The following is a 5,293-nucleotide window of genomic DNA, read 5'->3' on the forward strand; positions in this document are numbered from 1 at the left end:
AGGAAGAGACATGATCAAATTTGTCTGCTACAAAGATGATTCTGGAATGAGAATGGATGACAGGGCCCTGGGAAGGCAGCTGGGAAGCCACTAGGACCTTGCTATGATGACACTAGCCTCCAACCTTTACTTGGATTTCTTCGGTTTCCCCACTGAAGTCCTTTCTGTGATCCAGAAACCCAGGGTACCATGCTGCATTTCTCTCTCATGTTCCCCTAGTTGTCTCTGGTCTTGGAAAGTTTCTCAGTCTTTCCTTATTTTCATGACCTTGGTTGGCCATTGTGACCTCCTTCCTTTTTGATAACTGCTCCCATTGAGGTGTGTAGACAAGGGGAGGAGAGGAAGGAGAAATCCCAGGAAGCCTGGCACACTGAGTCAGAAGAATCTGGCTCTTACCAGCTGTGCGACTTTTGGCAAATTCATTCAGATCTCTGAGCCCGGTGCTGTCCGAGTTAGATCAGATGACACACATAAAAGTGCTGAGCACACTGCCTGGCACATGGTTTAAATGTTAGATGATCTCACAGATTTGTTTACCTTCTTTATTTTTTAGACAAGGAAATGGCTGAAGCACATCTCTCTCTGGGGTAGGACTTTACCCAAGGAAGAAAGAAGTTTGATTCAAGATTCAAAACAAGTGACGCAATTAAAAAAAAAAAAGATATTTATTTCTTTGAGAGAGAGAGAGATAGAGAGAGATAGAGTGAGATACTGAGAGCTGGAGCAGGGTGAGGGGCAGAGGGAGAAGCAGATTCCCCACTGAGCAGGGAGCCCGATGTGGGGCTCGATCCCAGGACTCCAGGATCATGACCTGAGCTGGAGGCAGATGCTTAACCTACTGAGCCACCCAGTGCCCCCAAATGAGGTTATTTTTAAAGGGAGTTAATATAAATGGTTGATGTTATAAAAAAAATGCCTGACCCCATTCATTAATTTATTTTAAAGTCAAGATTTAAGCTTTCTTTCCTACTGTGTCTTTTTTGCCACTTTACAATTCAATCAGGTGTTTCTTGATGTAAGCCTTGAAGTCTCCTCGGAGAAGCAGAGACAGGTGTTGGCTCAGGGGCTGGGGAGGCTCCTCGCAGCCGTGATGTGTGAGGGGTAGAGGTGAGACTCAGTCATGGGGCTGCTCTGCTTAGTTTTCCAAGAGAGACTGTGGAAGGTAAGTGGGAGGGAAGGACACTGTGCTTTCCAAATTATTTTAGAGGTGAGAACTCCAGATCCCACTGCCTTTAATTCATTGCCCAGGGCATCAGTATAGGTCCAGGGAAGAGTTTCCTCTGGATGAGCTTCCAGGCCTGGTACTGGGAGGAGGACGAAGTCACATGGACAAAGAGAAGCAAGGCTTTTGCTCATCTATGCTTGTGCCTCTTTGTGAGAAATCAAGAGTTCCAGTAGGGGGCAGTGATATCCTCTTAAATAGTATAGCATTACCAAAGAATGTATATAATAACTCTGGACCAGCCTAGTGCAGTGGCTTTCAGACTCTTTTCTTTTTTTTTTTTTTTTTGTACTGTGACATACAGTGAGAAATGCACTTTACTTTGTATTTCAGTATGCATATGCACAAACATACGTATAATACACGGTTGACAAAACAGCATTTAGTCCTTGTGACATGAAATGCACTGGCATATTCTAGCTACTTTAAAACTATTTTCTTCTAATTAAAAAATGTCCAGCTTATGACCTGCTAAATTGGTTTCTAACAGACTCACTAACTTGAGTTTGAAAAGCACTGACCTGGGAGAAATCACAGAGAGTGCAAGAGAGCTTTGGCCTTTGTTCTTCCTTATATATCATTTGGTGGACAACTTTATTGAGACTGGGCAATACACACATATCAAAATAAAAATAATGGTGGATATTTTTGAATAAATATTATGCACTAGGGCCTCTCCAAAACTCTCATGTTATTCAACAACGTCTGGAGGAAGATACAATTGCTTTTAATCTCCCCTGAGATTTAAAGAATGGAAGTGGCTTAAGTCTATAGTTAGTAAGTGGTGGAGGTGAGATTTGAACTCATGTCTCCCTGATACTGAAATAAGAGCATTAACTTATTACACTATATTACACTATATTATGGGTCCATGTCAGGTGACACGTCTCTGGGATAGACACCACCACTAATGTGATCACCAATAGGAACAAGATTAAGACTTGTTTTGTCAGCCTGGCATATTGGGCTGAAATCGACTTCATGATTCTGATGGCTCAAAAAAAGAAATTACTGCCGAACAGGGTTGGAGAAATTTTCTAAGAAGTCTTAGGAAAAATATGGAGGTTATCATTGAGCAGTCAAGTAGCATCCTGGAAGAGAGGATAAACCATGACTCCCAAAAGGACAATGAAAGGAGGAACAGAAAGTTTACAATGGCATTGAGGTGATAGGTCAAAACAAATTATAAATTAGATTTTCAAGATTCCTGGTGAGGAGTGGGGTGAGTGAAGGGAATTTGCAGGGTAATTCAGAGCTGACAATGGAAGCATACAGATACCTGAGCAATGGAGGCAACCAGGGGGAGCCTCAAGGGTCTCACTCATCATGGTACCAGTGGCTTGAATGTAAGAAATGAGATCACAGACATGTGATTTTTTTAAAAAAATTTTTTATTTAGATTCAATTTAGTTAATATATAGTGTATTACCAGTTTCAGGGGGAGAACTTGGTGATTCATCAATTGCATGTAACATCCAGTGCTCATTACATACAGTGCCCATCTTAATGCCCATCATCCAGTTACCCCATTCCTCCACCCACCTCCCCTCCAGCAACCCTTGGTTTGTTTCCTGAAGTTAAGAGTCAGTTATGGTTTGTCTCCCTCTCTGTTTTCTTCTTATTTTATTTTTCTTTTATTTCTCCTATGTTCATATGTTTTGTTTCTTAAATTCCACAGATGAGTGAAATCAAATGGTAATTGTCTTTCTCTGACTGCCTTATTTTGCTTAGCAAAATTCCTCAGTTCCATCAAGAATCACCTACTTTTGATATCATGAAAGAGCTGGTGGGAATACTATCAACCTCCAGACACATTTTGTGAAACGAATAGCCTGGAGGTAGCCATGCTCATGTGGAGACGCTTTAATTCTTATGGATAAAAAGAGCTAGAAACAGTTTTTCACAGATTCACAGTATTAAGAAATGCTTATGTATTCTCTTAACCTTCTATTTTATTTGGGATTATAAAATTTCACTGATTATGAATTATTTACCTATGGAAAGAATTTTTAAAATAGGTGATCTCTTCTGCCTTTGATTCTAACCTTCCAGATCTGGAGTATAAAATTAAACATGATGTGTATGACTTTCAAATATTTTACCTTTCCTGCATGGGCCAACTATTGTGTGTGAAGGCCAAATCTTTGTTTTGGAAACTTCTTGTAAATTGAGGACTTTTGCAGTTTGTTCATCTAGAGATGGATCAGACATTTGCTTCATAGAGATGCTCACAAGAATGCCCCTAACTTCTCTACACATTGTACAGACAGTGGTGACACTCACTATATCTGCTTTCCTTGCTGGGGATCTGCCACGGGACAGGCTAAGTAACAGCTGCGTGGTAATCCTGGTGACCAAACAGCTACTTATTCATGAAACAAACAAAATGGACTTTTGTCTGTCCTAGAACATGTACCTTTGGGACTCTGGTGGGTGGAGGGAAGGATAGCCAAACAGACAGATGACCTGGAGGATTTGCACTTTTGGTTGTTTTAAAATCCTAAGGGATTATATAGACTGATACTCGGGCACTTCCGTGGCATTCCTTTCTCTTCTTTCCAGTTATGTAAAGTCTGTGTCTCTTTCTTTCTTCTAGTATTCTTATATTAAGTTCTTTCTTTTTCATGCACTCAAGGATCCCTATACTTCTCCTTCGGGAAATAATCACAGTTTATTATTATACTGTCTGTGTGGCTTTTGCAGAAATAATCCCACCTAGATTGGAAGCTCCATGAGAGCAGGAACCTTGTCTGGGTCACTTAGCTCTGTATTTTCAGAGTTATGCCCAGTGGATACACAGTAGAATCTCAATAAAGATTTGGTGAATGGATTAATAAAAAAATGAATGAATGAAACTTTGGATTCTGACTGTGACCCCTTCTTATCACTTAAGAGAGGGAGAAATTATTAAAATCATAACCTACCTGCTTATTGTTCATGAGTGACTGGGGACTTGGTTGATAGGGCTGCTTACATTCATTGCAGATGTTTAGTTCGAGTTTATTGAGCATAATAAGCATAATTTTTATTTGTTTAAGATAAGTAGTGATAGATTTGCTGGTGTCTTCCTAATTTTCAAAGAAGTAGCAGTTTTGACCAGGGATAATCATAGCCTGTTACCTGAGAACCTTCCTTATAGTAGGCATTGTGCTAAGTAATTCACCTGCAGTATATGACCTCATCCCCTAAATGGCTCCTCAGAGGTGTAATTTTGTCCACTTTCCAGACTAAGAAATCAAGTCTCAAAGTCATTAAGATACTTGCAAACATTCAAAACCTGTTTTTTTTTTTTCTGAGCTGAAAAGCAGTACTTTTAATAACTATGTAATTTTGGTTTCACATTTTCTTGTTTAAAACTTAGGACCTTCAAGAGAAGTATTTCTCTTATGAGCATATGCTGGTTTCCCTTGGTCTTTGGGAGGAGTAGTGACCAGAAAACCTGGAAGAAGGACCCTTGGTTCATATATGCATTGCTCCATCAAATGTCACAGGTGACCTCTTCAGTACTGAAGGTCTATGGAATAAAGAGCACCAGGTGTGATGTGATACCTTTATGATGTTTTCTGGCCTAAGTGAGCAGTTTTATTTCAGAAACCCCAGAGTCCTTCCCTGGGAAGTCAAGAGATTTGGTGAGATGCATGACAAAAGCCCCAGTCCCTGATTTTGAATATCTGTTGGTCTGCTTGGAGGAGCTGAATACATATATGAAAAGCTTTAGGAGGGAAAATCATGGGATAGCTCCTGTGGGACAGAGGAGGCCGCAAGTCATGCTTTACTCCCTTCCACCCTCCCTCCAACCAGCCAACCAACCAGCCAACCAACCAACCAACCAACCAATCAATGTTCAACACCTCTCATGTACTAGGCTTATCTCCAGTGAGCAAGGTAATCACAGTCCATGACTCCATGTAACCTATGGGCTCCTCGGTGACCAGGGTCCTTTTAGGAACTTCTCCAACATTCTTGCCTTCATAGCTGAGATTTGAACACTCACACTCCAGAAACTGTGCTAAATGTGTGCTCCCATTATATTATTGACTCCTCCTAACAGTTTCTCTCTATCCAGGAAGT

Source organism: Canis lupus, chromosome 4, assembly GCF_011100685.1.
Source record: "Canis lupus familiaris isolate Mischka breed German Shepherd chromosome 4, alternate assembly UU_Cfam_GSD_1.0, whole genome shotgun sequence".
In the NCBI taxonomy this organism is placed as follows: Eukaryota; Metazoa; Chordata; class Mammalia; order Carnivora; family Canidae; genus Canis; species Canis lupus.